Genomic DNA, 16,604 nt, shown 5'->3' with positions numbered 1-16,604 from the left:
GCCACTGTATCACGTGACTGAGTAATCATGGTATCAGAAAAACAAACATGAAGTAAGAAGACAGGCTTCATGTCTTGGTCACTTGTGTACAATGAGGACTCCTGAGGCCGATGGCAGAGATAAGCAGCTTGTATCTGATGCTCAGGGAAACATATTCATATTCATGCCAAAGTCTCAGGTACATCGGTCCAGTGTGTGAACCTGTGAAGTCACCTGCCTGGTTCTCTCGGGGAGAGGGGGGTCAGGGAAGAGGGAGAAAGAGCAGTGGCTTAGCAGCATATGTATGCTGGGCCCATGCATCTAGGATACTGGGAATTCCATGGACCCAAGTAAAAGCCACCTGTAACACTCCTTAGTGAGCACGTGATATGTGCCAGACCTTTGTAGCACCCTTGACTGTCTTGCTCTGCCTCCCAGCTGGTCCTCATAAGCCATATCAGGAGGCCAGAGTACTGTATCTATTGACCCGATGAGGGAACAGAGACACTGAGCAGGGAAAATGCTTTCCTAAGGCTTCCTGGCTGGAAGCTGTACCAGGCTCATTTATGTTCAGAGCTGTGTCCTTGTTGGGATGGACATGGATGAGGAGAACAGCCTAGGAGTGGGGACAGCAGGACATCCATGTACCCTGCTAGCTCAGTCGGTAGAGCATGAGACTCTTAATCTCAGGGTCATGGGTTTGGGCCCCACGTTGGGTGCCACTTATTGGCTCTGTTTCTTAACAATTAAACTTTATTATACAACCCAACTAGCTTACACAAGAGGGAAAAAAAGGTTAAAGGGAAAAAAGGGTGAACCTTCTGGTATCCATTTCATGGGATGGGTCCCTTGGTGTCTCTGGCCTGCATGCTGGTCTGGCCTGTTTGATGATCCTCCTTCCAATCCACGTGTGCTCAAGCCCGGTTTGAACTTGCTGCCCCTCCTCTCCGCCTGCCTGTCTCACGTGCGAAGGGTGGTCTCCTTTTCTCATTGAGGGTCAATTAGAAAAACAATAGTCCAGATGGAGTCCTCAGGTCTGTTTTTTGAATTTTAGGCCCAGGATGGCTCTACCCAGTCTATCTTAAGGTTAAACTAAGGTGTGTCTAAGAGTAAAGCCCACCAAGACTGTTTTTACCTGTGACAAAGCTTACAGTCCTTCCCACAGGTGATGAGGGAGAGAGACTGGAATCACACATGTAGAACCTATGGCTGAAGATGACCAGAAGTATTGCCCAGCACATTTGTAGACCACAAGGTCAAAGGTCAGTACTACAATGTCAGAAAAGTTGGGCATTCTTGGAAGATCTTAACCCCTTAAAGTACATGGACTTTTCAAGACTCCCCCGCGGGGTCTATGCTCTGAAGCCCACCCATTGTAACAAACGTGAGCGACCCCCACCACCAAGCACTGCCACTGAAGCCAGGAATGAGGACTAGGCAGATCCAGGGTATCTGGAGCTCAGTGGCTTAAGAGGAGGGAAGATGGGTAAATGGGGTTCTTGGCTTTGTTTTCTAAACGGAGAACAAAGTGTGTTGTCCGGTGCTTCTATTTATAGCCACCCAATAATTAAGCCACTCAGGCGGTCCAGGACTGAAGGTGCTGCAGAGCTGGTGGGCCATATGGTGGCTGTGCAGGGTCGGTGCCTGGCTAATGGGAGGAAGCGGGTGGGCTGGGAGAGCCTTGTGCTAATGCACATGGTTCATGTCTTCCCATTGGTTTCTTCTTCTTCTTCTTCTTCTTCTTCTTCTTCTTCTTCTTCTTCTTCTTCTTCTTTTAACAGAAAGATTATAAATAGCATTTACAAAACATTTCCTCCTGGGTATAACCTTGTGGACTGTCATATTGTGTTTGCTGGTTCCCTTAATGTCACATGTACCAACTTCTATGCAATCCCACATGAAAACTTCAGGTATCTCCCTCAGCCAGAAGGAGGCTAAACACACTAGAGCATGTGTACAGCAGGGCCCACCACCATAACAGTTCTCCCAGGCCCAGTCTTACCGGCAGGTGTTCACTAGGCCTGAGGCCTGGAGCAAAAGCTACTTTTGAATGCTTGAATAACTTTCTCATGACCTGTTAGAAACTACACATACTGCACTCTGTGAGTGCAGTGTCCTTGAGGACAAAGGAACGGAAATTTCGTCATTTGTTCCTGTCTCATTCTTGGGCCTGGCTTCTCAAAAGTGCAGTCTCTCAAGATACCCAGATGTGCTCCATCCAGACCCAGCCCAGCTCAGCACGGGCACCGAGCCACTGTCTGCTGGGCTAAAAGGTGGCAACTCCTGGAGGCAGGGTTTGGAGAAAGCGCTATTGATAGTAAGGTGGGCATAATGCCACTTTGCCCTCCTAAAGCAAAACAAAAACAAAAAATCAGTGCCTGTAAGTCGGGAGGCAGGTGCCAAGAATCTCAGCACCATCTAGCCTATTTCTTCGAGGTAGTTTTCTGTCAGTACCTCTGACACACAGTAATTAGTGTTATGTAGTCACTTCCAGAGTTCTGGCATTTCTGTCTCTGTGTGTGTGTGTCTGTCTGTCTGTCTCTGTCTCTGTGTCTCTCTGTCTCTCTGTCTCTGTCTCTCTGTCTGTCTCTGTCTCTGTCTCTGTCTCTGTCTCTGTCTCTCTCTCTCTCTCTCTCTGTGTGTGTGTGTGTGTGTGTGTGTGTTATGAGGGCACCAGTCTGGAACCTAAGCACAGTGGAGCTGATTGAGGCAGTGGATCCTCAAGACTTACAGGACCAGCAGGCAAAAATAGTGAAATCCTCCTGGTTTAGTGATGGACTGTCTCAAGAAATAAGCTGGAGACACGCACACATGTACACACGCGTGTACACACACACACACACACACACACACCAGAAGTGTGGTGTGCTGGTGCTGTGCTGTGTGTAGTCAGTGGGCAGTAGTCTCAGTAATTAGCATTCTCATTTCTTTAAACATATCATTTCTTTGTAGTGGGAGCCTTTGAAGTTCTCTTTTTTTTCCTCCCTCCTAAAACATAAACTAAATTGCATGTGGTCGCCCCACTGCGCTGGATGTAGCACAGGACAGCTGTGACCATCTCAGCATTTATGTGTGCTCATTTCGGCAAACAGCTGCAGCACGTGCTCCTGAGGACGGACTTGAGCACAGGATGATGATAGAATGCCAAGGGCCCTTCCTGGGAAGGTCATGCCATATGCTGCTATAAGCAGCCCCAGTTCTGAGTGCTGTGGTGGCTGTGTGACCTTCAGCAAGGTCTCTTCTCTGTGTCCATTTTCCCCCTGTTCTGTAGAATGGAGATTCTTAATCTTGCTTGGGGGTAGGGTGGGGCAATTGAATGAGACAGTGTGATTGGAGGAGCTAACAGGCAGCCTGGTAACCCAGTGGGGCAGAACTGGGGTTTCTTCAGGTCCCAGCAAGTTTCCTTTAAAGTCTGAGATTCTGCAAAGTAGTGAACAATTTGTTAACAGATGCTCAAGTGTCCTGGGTCAGCTCAGACCACAGTGCATTGCTTCGGGAAGGTGAAGAATCTTTGTGTAAGGTTTTTGACCAGGAAAGTCTGGAGGTTAGCCTAGTGCATCTTTCCTAGCTCATCTGTACCAGGGCCGTTGGGGAAATGGATGTGAGTTGGGTATGGATGGAGAGGTAGGGCTAGGGTGCTGGTTGCGAAGTCAGGCTTTGGGGCTCTGTGCTGGCCTTGGCTCCTGCAGGCCTCTGGCAGGGCAGAGGGCCCCCCTGGGGCTCAGGTTCATTGTTTCACAGCTTAGATGTGTTCTGTGCCAGTGGACCTCTACTGACCTCTATTGTTTTTTTTTTTTTTTTTTAAATTCTTTTTGGTTGTTGTTTTCATCTTTGGTTTTTTGGAGGCAATCTTGCTTAGGTAGCTCAGGTTGGCCTCTCGCCTGTGCTGCACACCCAGCTAGCCTCTATTTTGCTGATTTTTTTTTTTTTTTTTTTTTTTTTTTTTTGATACAGAGTCTCACTATGTAGTTTTTGCTGTCCTAGAATCCAATGTGGAGACCAGTGTGGCTTCAGACTCACGGAGAGTCTGCCTCTGCCTGCCAAGAGCTGGTGTGAAGGCGTGCGCCCCCTCATGGGCCTCACTGCATTGCCTCAGCTCTCGTGAGGCCCAAGCTCCGCGCAGCCTCTTTGTTTTCACAGTTCTTGACCCCACCGTCCAACGGAGGATGGAAGGCTGTGATCTCGGTCACAGAACCCTCTTCTGTCCTCTGAAAGCTGACTCCCACAGGCAGCCTTCCTTCTTGTGGGCGCGCTTGGCTTGTTTTGACAGGAGGTCATGAACTTGTGGTATAGATCTGGATATTTAGGGAAATGGCAGCGTTTGTTTAGGGTTCATGGTTTCTTGAGGTACACACTGCAGGGCGTGCCATCTAGGGACTAGAGTTTGAGCAGTGAGGAAGAGATGGTTCTGTTCTCATTTTTTCCCCACTCCCTTTTGAACTTCTGGCTCCTTCCCCCCTCTTAGAACAGAGAGCCGGCCTCCAGCGAGGGCCCTTTGCCAGCCAGTAGTGACATCTAGCTGAAGCAACCAACCTGCTTCTCCTCTGAGTTGTGCTTATTTTGAAGACTATTCTTTTTTTTTTAAAGGATAATGAAATGCATTTACTTTGTGTGTATAAATGTGTGCATATGAGTGTGTATGGGCACCTGCAAGTCCCAACCAGAGGATGCATGCGTCCCAGGGGTCACGCTTGGGTCACCAGGTTCAGCAGCAAGCCTCTCCATTGTCTAGAGCACCTTGCTAACACCTCCTTCCCTTTTCAAATAACATATTGACTCTGCCTTCACCTACGGCAGTGCAAGAAACTTTCAGTAAACGGTATCTTCTACAGCAAAGTGAGCCTGTTTCACAAACAAGGCCAGGTAGTTAGTAGTGCAGGTGGCAGGCAGAGAGCGTAGGACCTGTGAGAGGGGAGCAGATGAAGGGTAGATGAAGGAGACACTAAGTCCTTCGGATTAAACCAAACTCCACTGATTTAGACTCCATTTCTGAGCCCCCTGGCAACAAATAACAAGTGGCTGGGACCTTCTGCTAGACCGCGCCTCTCCCACTGAGCCTGCGTGCTGGCCGTGCTTTTACTTATTGACTATGGTGTTCAACAGCATATCCTGGGCCTGGGGGTCCACTCGGGGCAGGATGTATCCCCATAGAAGCTGAAAGGGGTCAATGTCAAGGGTGGAACAGAGATTAATAAGGCCTGAACTTCGAGGTACATTTGTGTGTGGTGGGGGAACAAAGCAGAACATCACTGACCATAAAAGAGCTAACAAGCTATGGCTTCTTTTTCCCAAGCTGAGTGTGGATTTGTGCTGAGATGGGTCACAGAGCACACAGGTAAACCTGCTTCCCCTTGGGGTGGGTAAGGGTCCAGTTACGTGAGAAGAGGGCCTCTTGATGACCGCTGTCACTCTAGCACATGTACCTTTCAGTTCTGATGCTATTCCATCTGCCCAGAAAAAGGGGTATCCACGGGGGCCCAGTTTGCCCCTAAAGCATGCTAGTCAATATTATGTCCATGAGACATTATAGCCTAATGTCACTCAGAGCATGTGATATCAAAGCAGTTCCTCCGTAGGCAGTGTTTGTCAGGGTTTCCATTGCTGTGAGACCGAAAGCAGCATGGAGAGGAAAGGGTTTATTTCAGCTCACAGTTCTACATCACAGTCCATCACTGAGGGAGGTCAGGCCAAGAGCTCAAACAAGTCAGAGACCTGGAGACAGCAGCTGATGCAAAGGCTATGGAGGACACTGCTAACTGGCTGCTCCTCATGATTGTCTCAGCCTGGTTTCTTATAGCACCCATGATGCAAAGGCCTACAGAGATGAGCTGGGCCTTCTCACATCAATCTAGAAAACGCCACAGGCTCCTCTACAGGCCAATTGGTGAGGACATTTTCCTCACCCGAGGTTTCCTCTTCCCAAAAGACCCTAGCTTATGTCAAGTTGACATAAAACTAGCCAGCTCAGGGAACTTGCTCCAGAAGGTGAGAACTAGGCCTCTGGGCCATCCCTGACCATATGTTCCTCCCTCTCATGGTCAACAAAGGTATTGGACCAGCTTGGGTATGTGTTCAGAGCCTCCCGTGACTGACGCTGCAGGACGCGTGCGCCCACTGGTGACCATGGCTATGAGTTCTGTGTATGGTGTAAGAAAGGGAGAACTTGGGGGCTGCGACACGTTGACAACATTTTGCTGGGCAAATTATTTACCATTTGCTTCAAGCCTACAGATGTTCATTGTCTTCCCATGTAAGTTTTTGCTCTAGAGTTCACGATAACCCAAGGAATCAGCCCACAGGCAGGCGTACTCCACTTTGGAAGAGGGGTCATTTGGGGCAGGTTCACACGGAGGGGACATATGATAGCCTAATATGACTCAGATCATGTGACATGAAAGCAGACATTGTGACCACTGCCTAATCGCCTACCAGCTTCCCAGCTTGAGCATGGGAAGGTTTCACTTCTGTTCCTCCTCTTCTGTGGACGGTGATGCTGTTCTTCCTGCTTGGAGCTGACAGAGGTTTCCTGAGGTCTTGTCTCCCTCATCTCTGATTCACCTCTGGCCTTGACACTTCCCAGATCCTCCCTTGATCCCTGCAGTCATTCTGTTCTCGATGCCCCTGCCGCTCCCCTTTGGCTCCTTGTAGCTCTCTTACTGGGTTTATGCCAGTGGTCGTTTTGCATCGGAGTACATCAGTTAACTTTTTATTTTGTGAATTATCTCTGAACATCCTAGAAAAAGTGACTGTCAAAATGACTGTGGGTCAAAGTCAGGGATCCCGAGTTTTCTGGTGGTGACCTTGGCACTGCGTTCTGCCCACGTCATGTGTATCTGACTTTGCCTTTTCTGGAATTTTGTTTTCTCATATTTGGGTGGAATGACTTGAGGGTGCCCGTTGGAGCCAACCTCCCGAGTTCAGGAGGCAGGTTTGGTCCCTGGCGTGAAATGGCTCTAGGAGGTGTTTCCCAACTTTTCCTTAAAAGAGCATTTTATTTTTATTAAGTTTATGTTTGTCTCTGGGTGTTTATGCCACATGCGCATGGGTGTCTGTGGAATCTGGCAGAGGCCATCAGAGCTCCTGGGGCTGGAATTACAGGCAGTTGTGAGTGACATGGATGTTAGGAGCTGGACCTAACAAGGCCCCTTAACCACTGAGCTATCTCTCCAGTCTGTGCCCCAGTCCTGATGTTGCCACATGTCTTTGCCATCCATAAAGTTCTTGCTTGAGAACTGTGCTATCAAATTAACCACAAGAGCATCCTGTAATGTTTTCCATGAGCTATTAGCTGCACCCAGACACACATGGCCCACGCATAGGCTGCATTTTGGACAAATCTCTAAGTCTGAAGTGATCTCGAAGCAGCTGTGAATCTCACATATGCATGGCTGTCACTGCTGTGTTTTGAGGTTTCAGGTGGGTGCCACAACAGAACAGCAGTTGATGGGTCCAGGCCCTCTTGTTTGGGTCTCCAGCAACTACCTAGTGCCTAGCGCAGGTCAGTACAAGCCAGCTGAGTGAAAGAATGCAATACAGTGATCTGGGGTTTGTTCATGGCCATCAGCTACCAGGGAGACAAAGTCCCTCTGGCCTGTCCTTTGGTATTGCCTAGCACTAGTCACCTGAAGGTGTGGAGAGGAGAGGTGCCAGTCAGACCATCCCCCAACAGAGAGGAGCAACAGAAGAAGGAGTGAGGACATTGTTCTGAGCCTGATACGCTAGCAGTGTATCTTGCTGTGAGCCTTCTAGTCCCTGGCTCAGAGTCACAGCCCCAGCATCTATCCTTTGTCTTTTTTTTTTTTTTTTTTTTCTTGCCTTGCAACACAGACTCCACAAAACCTGCAAGTCACTACCATTCGCTGCTGCATGTGCTGTGGACTGCTGTTCTCTGGCCACAGAGCATTCAGCCTCTGCTTAGTGATGAGCTAGTACTGGTCATCTCCTCTGCTCTGTGGCCTGGCTCGAACCAGGTAAACCAGGAAAGCTATGCCAGCCAGCCCAGTGACTCGTACCCTTTGTGTTTCTTGTATCCTTATATCTTCCTGCCTGGAAAGTTAAAGGGGCCTCATGGGACACTGTTGTCCTCCCCAGGGCTGAAAGAGGATCCTTACGGCACTGAAGCTTGGAGGTTTGATTATAGACCAACGTCTTTGCAGAATCAGAGACTGTTACATTGTTTGGTTTGTTTCCTTCTCAGACTGTTATTGTCCTGTTCTGCAGTCTGAGCATGAAAGCCCGTCTGTGGCTTTTTCACTGCCATATGTTGGCTCCTGAAACCATTAGGACAGTAAATAAGAAGTCACCGTGTGCTGTCTGGGCCAGAATGTCAGAGCGTGCACCTTGATGTGCCATCATTGAAGGCAGACATCAGACAAAGCTGGTTTCAATTAGAAAACCAGTCTCATTCCTCAGACTGCTATAACCACAGGGGAGGACAGTGGACATGCCAGGGGTTACAGAGCTGCTGCTGGAAAAGGCATGTGACTCAACAGCCTGGGATATGACCCAAGAAATGAGGAGGACCGGTTATGCTATTGATGATCTGTGAATTATAATCAAGACAGGTTGACAGGCAAGGCTCGGCCTTTGTTGCCTGACAGTTTATTACTTCCTTCAGACTTAATTGCCAGCACTGACACAAAGGCGTATTGTAACCATAAGAAGACGATGGCTCATGAGAATTACTCTTAGATTGTCAGGAGAGCTGTGCAAGGGTGAACTGTGAGTGGCTAAAATCCCTGGAGCCTCCTTTGGCTGGTACCATAGTCAGCGCCTCTTCATAGTGCCCATGCAAGACGCCCGCTCTGTATGCTCCCCGGGGCAGTCTGTAGAATGCTTTTGTTACTGAGCAGAACTGTGCTGTGGCTCTGGGAAGACAAATTCTTGCACCCTGAGTGCTATGGCCTACACACAAGTCTTCTGGGTAAGAGGAGGAGATGGACTAGGAGTTCTAGGCACAGCTTTGCTATGCATCTGTGAACGGGACCTTCAAGTCTGTCTTATATTTTGTAAGTTCACTGGTCAGTGAGAAAGTTGGGTGGCCTGGTATATTACATTTATCTAAGATGCCATAACATAGCATTTGAAGAACTATCACCATTGAAAAATAGAAATAAATATTAGAAATAAATATTAGGATTGGGCCTTGTTTGTGAAACTATGTAAAATGCGAGGCTAAACAAAGTCATGACACAGAGTCTTCTTTCTTAGAACTTTCCAGAGCTGTTGGCATATTCACGTAGCACGTTAATTACTTTTCTCTCTACTGTGACTAAAATAATTGATAGAAAGATTTGAGGAATGAGAGGTTTTATTTTGGCTCATTCTTCAGGATGGGAAACAACCCATCGTGGCAGAGAAGGGGGATGGTAGCAGAATGGCAACATGGCCGGTCACATCGCACCAGCAGTCATGAAGCAGTGAGACAGGGCGAGATGTGGGTCCAGGCAACGAGACCTGAGTGATCCACTTCTTCTAGTGAGAGTCTTCCTCCTACGGGCTCCACAGTCCTCCAAAACAGGTCACCCCCTGAGAACTGTGCATAGAAACAGTCAAGTCTATGGGTGCCTTTCACATGTGAACTGCAACATATGTGGAAATCACCAGATCATACCTAGGTGACAGGACACTGCCATAGCCATGGCTGTTGAGCTCCTGGTTCACATGATCATTGGCAATTGTGAGGCTAGGCTTGGGGGGCTGGGAGGGGGCTTCACATGATCATTGGCAATTGTGAGGCTAGGCTTGGGGGGCTGGGAGGGGGCTTCTAAAGCAGTGATGGTTTTGCTTCCTAGGGGACAGTTCATAATTTCCAGAGACATTTTCATTGTTATGAATACAGGTGGGGGGTGGCTACTGTCGTCTAGTGATGGAGCCCAGAAAATGTTGCTAGGCCTCCTATAGCAGAGACACAGCCGGTGTGTGGAGGCTGAGGAGGCTGGATCAGGATAGCCTCAGTCCCTGCCTCCATCAGGCAGGGGTGAACCTCCACAACCTCCTACACCAGCAAGCTTACCCTGGGCCAGCCATGACAGGCCCCCTGGAAGGCAGGAGAGTCGTGGCCATCCAACTCATCTTTACAGACATTCTCACATTCCCACCTTAAGAGCCACGTGCTCATGTGTCCATGTGCTCAGTGACCATGGCTGGGCGCTTCTGCAGTCCAGAGAGGTTAGAAGGCCATGGAGCCCCCTTTCCTGTCTTTGTTCTCTCTCCGGTGATAAGCGGGGAGCTGTCTTTGCTCGGTTGCCTGAGAAACTTGGATTTCAAAGCTCTCTCCGTGTCTGCCAAGAGCTGTTCCCGCAGACAGAACAGAGATTCCAAGATTCTGCTTTGTAGATTAATCATCCCCGTGAAGTTTTGAGATCCCAGATGGTCTTTATGAGGACTGTGGGTACCCAGGCTTTGGCGATCCCACTGGTCCCTTGTTTCCCTAGTAACCCAACCAGAGGAGGCTGTGGAAATCCCATCAGAGTCTGGCCTGCCGAGACCCAAGCGCGACCTGGATCAGTATATGCGGCTGGGCTCTGTCAGGACAACTTCAAGAAAATCCACTGACATTGTCTGTGGCTTTGTTCTTAATTTGCTTCGGCTCATGAGAGAGGCTTGCTCTTGTCAAGGAGGAGAGCCACTCCCTGCTTACCCCGCCCCTGCATCAAAAGCTACTTCCTGCTTGCTCCGCCCCCCCCCCCCATCAACCCTGGCCTATTCTTATCAGGCTCTGCTGATCTTTAGGGTACCAGCCATTTATTGGGTGATTTGCTTTTTCCTTGAAAGGCCGCACAGGGAATAATTGATCCATGCGGCTTGGTCACCCACCTGTCCCTTATCAGTAGCTTCCATTGGCCTCATTCACATGTGACATCTCTTTCTTCTCATCTGTGAGGACAGAACTTGCTGTCACCCAGGAAACAACCCTCTGGGGATACCTGTGAGAACATCTCTAGATAGGTCCACTGAGGTGAGATGTGGGTATTAACTGCTGAGGATGTGGGTAGCACCAGTCTGTGGGCTGGGAGTCCTAGACTGAATATAAAGGAATGGGGGGTTAGTGAGCACCAGAGTTCAGTGCCCTGCTTCCTGGCTGCAGGTGCAGTGTGACTACCTGCCACCATGACTTTTCACCATGGTGGGACTGTGCTCACCAACTTCCTTTCCTGAGGTTGGTTGTTGGAGGCCTTTTATCACAGAAACAAGACAGGGAACGAACCCATCACCATCTGCAGAGCAGGGAGCTTTGTTAGAGGAGACTGAGCGAGTGGAAGTCACACTGCAGGCTCTCGTCCTCCAGGCTTGGAGAAGGTGGTGGAAAACATCTCTCTTGGAAAACTCTTCTGTGATGGCTGATGACAGTGGGCCTGGGCCTTGCCTTTATGGGTTTAGACTTTTGTGTGTGCACTCATATTCTGTGTTGCTATTTCTTCTATAGTCGTGGAATCGGTAACTATGGACATGGTAAGGGGAGGGGAGGATGAGAAATGCTTGATCGGCTTTGTGGGAAGGTGGGAAGGGTGGTTTCTCCTGTGTCAGTGGCCAGCATAGACGCAGCATCGCAGAGCGGCAGTCTCTGGTCTCAGCTGACCCTCAGTGGCTTTGAACACCATCACCCTTTCCCAGTGACGGTCCTGAGCCTTAAGGAAGACTATAGACCTGCCCGAGGATGCGTGAGTGGGTAGCTAGCAGGATGGGGATTTGAACCCATTTAGATGCTACAGCTGAGGTCTATATTCTATGTCTCTCAAGAGAGCTTCTTGGCATCCAGTTGGAAATACTCATTTCCAACACCTCGGATCTGTAACCAGGGTTTGGAGTTTTAGGGGAATGGATCAGAGTGGCTGTCCCACCCAGGATGGCATCACAGGAAGCCTTCCGGAAGAATGTATGGGCATTGTGCTTAGAAACGGCTTGAGCTGAATATTAGAACTGAAGTCCCCTGGGAAAAATTTCCAAGCTGTAGGCAGCATCTCTAAATGGATTATGAAATCAAGTTAGTGCATTGAAACCTAGGCTAGTAAACAGAAATAAAAGATAGCAAAGCACATCCCTTATAATAGAGCTAGGCACTGCTTCCCAAATCCCATCATGCCCTTACTCATGTGGGAGATAGCAGATAAGACATGTACTTTTTTATTTTACTTTTTTTTGGGGGGGGGGGGAGGTTAATGCACAGTGCCTGTATATGTTTGAGAGACAGAGATGGTGTGACATTTCAGTATATGTATTCATTATGTAGTAACCTAGGTAGGGTAATCAGCATAAGCATCGCCTCATACATCTCTCAGTACTTTGTGGTGGGAACACTGAAAATATTTGAGATAGGGTCAGTCATGGTGGCGTACACCTTAAATACCAGCCCTAGGGAGGCAGAGGCCAGCGTGGGCTACTTAACATGTTCTTGACAAGTCAGGACTACATAGCGAGCCCCTGTCTTAAAAACAATCTTCTAGGTACAGGCTTCAGTGCCATCACCTTACTGTATAATAGAACCTGAGACTTGATACTTCTTACTTGTCTGAAACTCAGCCCTCTAGAACGGTCTCCAGCCACACCCCTTACCCCCTGCCACCCGCAGACTCTGATTACTGCCCTTCTGCTCCCCATTTCTTTGAGATCATCTTCTTGAGATTTCTAGTATAAGGGACATCACCTGCCGACTGTTTTTTGGTGCCTGGATTACGTCACTCATTGCCTTCTAGTTCCATCCATGTTTTAACTAGCTGGGTTTACTTCTTTATAATGACTGAACAAATTTCCAATATGGGTATGCGCCACTTTCTTCTCCATCCCAGCATGTAGTATGCATTCCTTCCTTAGGTCAAGGCAGTGAGTGAGTGTAGAAGCCCTGGAAGGAAGGTGGGCTCATTGCAGGTGGTCTCATCGCAGGTGGGCTCATCGCAGATGTTCCTCAGAAAATGTGCATCACTTGGTCTTCCGGTTTCTGCTGCAGACAGTGCCGGAGAAGGCAGCGGGAGCAGCAGGGATTGCAGCTATGTCATGAAGGAGGGAGGGGAGGCCCTCTGCAAGGCTCTGCTAGGTGCTGTGGAGGCTATAGAGGTGTTCCAGAAGTAGACCCTCCCTCTAAGTCCCTTTCCCCTTCCAGTCAGAGGCCAGCTCTGCTGAAAAAAAGGCAAGAGTCTAGGATAGGAAACGTAGACCAGAAGAACAGCGGTGAGTGCCAGGTATCGGTGCTTCCCCAACATAAGCTGTCGGACAGACTGCATGGCCGTACATTTCAGCTGTGCCTCTTACAGCTCTGTGACCCACAGCAGTTCAAAAACCTCTCTGTGCCTGGTTTTCCTCCTCCATTGGTGCTGCGTAATGACAGTTCACACTGCCTGAAGTGGTGAGGACTCAATGGGTTGCTAGCTAAGAAGGGCTCAGGATAATGCATGGCGGGCAGCCCTCTTCTCTTGTGTGCCTTATATAAAAGCAAATCAGTAACTCTTGTTTGAGTGCCTAGCGGAAAGCCTTACCACAGCAAGCTGTTGAAGGTGACTCCATTTGAGGTTTGTCTTCTCATGATTAGAATCAGTAACTACTGTTTGGGGAACAGTGGGTATGTTCTAGATGCTATGCAGAGCGCTCCAACTATGTTCCACAGTGCAATTACATGGGGCAGGTGTCGCGCCTGCTCTACAGATGAGGACATTAAAGTAAGGAGAGGCAAAGCGGGCCCAGACTGGCTGGCTACCAGACCCATGGCCTTGGTCCAGCTACCCCAAGCTTGTCTTGGGTCTGCACTGGCCCTTTCCTGGTTCTGGTGGGAGGGTACTGCTGTCTCTTACCCCTGCTGGGCAAAGGGAGAGTTTGATGGCCTCTGGCTTGCATAGTACCCAAAACTAGCCTAGAGGTTTGCGGATGGGCTCACATGGCCTTGTCTGTCTGAGGCTGTGGTCTCTGGGGCTTAGCTGTTGTTCTGTTCTGCTCTTGGCTCCACCCCCTTTGGGCTCAACAATTCAGGCTCTGTCTGGACAGAGACACCCATGACAAACAGAAGCTCATCAGGATGCTCAGCCTTGAGGTATATTCAAAACCCTTGGCTATTGAGGAAGGGCCATAAGAATTGCTGGACTTTTAGGGCACTTGGCTAAAAGAGCCCATACCACCGGGGAACTAAAGATCACCCTCTGTTCTCAGAAACCTAGGCAAAGTGCATGTCCTCTCCAGGCCAGGGTAAAATGAGGCTCCACAGAGACAGGAGAGAACCACACTGTTCCTTCTCCCCCGCTTGGGGTCTGCTGAGGGAGATCAGTGTTAAACAACTCAATCTGCAAATAGCCATGGCATTAAAAGTGCAGTGAGATTGATAGAGGAAATGCATGGGTTGCTATGAGGAAGAAGAAGGAGGGGCCCTAATTTAGACTCAGCCGTGCTGTGTGCATCTGTCAAAACCATGCCCATCCTTCAAGGCTCACAGGCACACCACCGCCCTCATTAAATCTGCCTGCCACCAACACTTATCGCCTGCCATCCCCAGGTCCCCCACCGTGTTCTGTCTCCCTTGCCAGTGTCACATTCTCCCTGTATTCAGTTTGAGGCACTTATTTACCCTGATGGATCTTTATTAACTTCTGGAGAGAGAGAGAGAGAGAGAGAGAGAGAGAGAGAGAGAGAGAGAGAGAGAGAGAGAGAGAGAGAGAGAGAGAGAGAGAAGACAGACAGACAGACAGACAGACAGACAGACAGACAGTGCTCCCTTGTATGTGAACCTGCTGTGAACACCCTGTGTGTTGGGGGCCAGTAGATGCATGGGTGAATTATTGTTGAACAGCTAACTGAACACAAACATTGATTCCGTAAGTCCAGCAGCCCCTTTAGGAAAGGATCAGATCTCCACAGCAAGGATGGAGGCTCCAGAGTCCACCTGCCTGGACTTGACTTTGCCCCTTACAGTGTGATTAAGTGCAGGTACCTTGACCTGTCCGAGCCCCAGAGGCCGCATCTGTACAAGATGTCAGATATGCCAGTGAGGATAGAAGGGGCTCCTGTAGGTCCGTTGCATAGACTCAGTCTTGGCACATAGTGCTTTGCAAATTAGTAGTCATGTGTCTGACTACTAGAGCCTCTACAGTGTATTTATAATTATTCCTATTTTGCAGCTCAGAAGCATGCCCAGGAGATTAAGTCTCTACTAAAAATCGTTCTTCCCAACCCTCACTCTGTGTTGTACATTGAACCCAGGGCCTTACACATGTTAGGCAAAGGTTCTACCACTGAACTGCAGCCTCGGCCCTTTCATTACTTTTTCAGACAAGGCCTCACTAATTTATCCCAGTTGGCTTTGAAATCACTGTAGCTGAGACATGACTTGGAGTTGCCTCTTTCTCCCAAATACCTGGCATGGTCACCCAGTTTCCAGTAAGTGTTTTCTTACTGCTGTGTGCCAGTCTCCTTGCTAGTGAATCTTTAATTCTGTCCTCACAGCCTGGGGTGTTGGTGTCCCAGAAACCCACACTGTTGGCCAAAGACTAAGTTTGTACCTATAAAGCCAGTGGACGCTTGAACTGGATGCAAGGAAGCAAGAGGGTTTGGAATCTCATCTGTAAGGGGAAGGGGAAGGGGGGGCATTCCTATCTGTCTCAGGGTTAGCATCAGCTACCCTTCCGCTGTTCCATGGTTCCTGTCGTGGGAGATGGACCCAGGGGTCCTGAGACCTGTTGCAGCAGAGGCACGGCCCAGCCTTGAAACAACTGGAAGCTTTCAGCTTCCTACAGATGTGAGAGGTCGCCAGCTCTAGCTTGGCATGGGAAGGAGGAAGGCATTTGGTCAGCCTGATTCCGTGGCCTCCAATCTTGAGACTGTCAAGTCCTCACCCCTGAAGTCTCCTTCCTCTCCATCAGCAATGCCAAGCTGTGCCTATATTCTTTTATTTTTGGATCCTTCCTAAGGTACCAGGCCCATCGCTCTGTCTGCTCTAATCTTTTTGAAAATAAAAATTATACCCCTTATTTTTTTCCCAGGAGGAGAGGGCTATAATTTGTGACTAAAACCAGGGTGCCCAGGCTGTGAAAATATCTACTGCTCATCATGTGGATTAGAGATGGCATGTACAGCTCAGACCCCAGAGGACAAGCAGTGTCTTTGTCACTAAATATGGTCTCCTGGAGGTTCCCCATGAAAAGTAAGACCCACTGAGCCCAGGGTGGGAGGCAACCAAGTCTCCTTAATCTACTCATTCACTGTCACACAGCCTCTCTCACTTTCTCCCTCTCTCTTCCTCTCTCTCCTTCCCTATCTCCCTCCCTCCCTCCCCCCAGAAAAATAACATAGTTTCTGGTAAATTCAACCTCAAGATACAAATCCTACAGAACTCCCATTAATTAGATATCTAATTTCCAAAGAGAGACTCCTGTGCAAACACCTAGTGGCTAGTTCTGGTGATGAAAGGAGCAGAGGGCAGGTCCCATTGTAGTTGTACCTTTACCATTCACAGGGTCCCTCGACGAGGTTAGGCACTGGTGAGCATTACATCTTCAAATGCCTAGGGTCACTGCAGAGAAACACTCCAGAGTGGTGACTTCAAATCACAGCAACTTATTACCTTCCAGTTTTAGAAACTAGAAGTCTGAAAACAAGGTGTGGCCAAGCCACCTTTTCTAGGACATCTACAGAGAGACTTCTTTCTG

General features: G+C 48.9%; 1 protein-coding gene and 1 non-coding gene across 14 annotated transcripts in view; both read left to right on the top strand.

Annotated features, from left to right (window-relative positions):
- Kcnma1 (potassium calcium-activated channel subfamily M alpha 1) overlaps positions 1-16,604 on the top strand; it is a 699,737-nt gene that overhangs the window by 167,407 nt on the left and 515,726 nt on the right. The window lies entirely within an intron of this gene.
- On the top strand, positions 626-698 carry Trnak-cuu (transfer RNA lysine (anticodon CUU)). Its single transcript has one exon. It is a non-coding gene; the product is annotated as a tRNA-Lys (tRNA).

This window comes from Acomys russatus, chromosome 3, assembly GCF_903995435.1.
Source record: "Acomys russatus chromosome 3, mAcoRus1.1, whole genome shotgun sequence".
NCBI lineage: Eukaryota > Metazoa > Chordata > Mammalia > Rodentia > Muridae > Acomys > Acomys russatus.
This window is presented reverse-complemented; position numbering and strand designations above follow the sequence as displayed.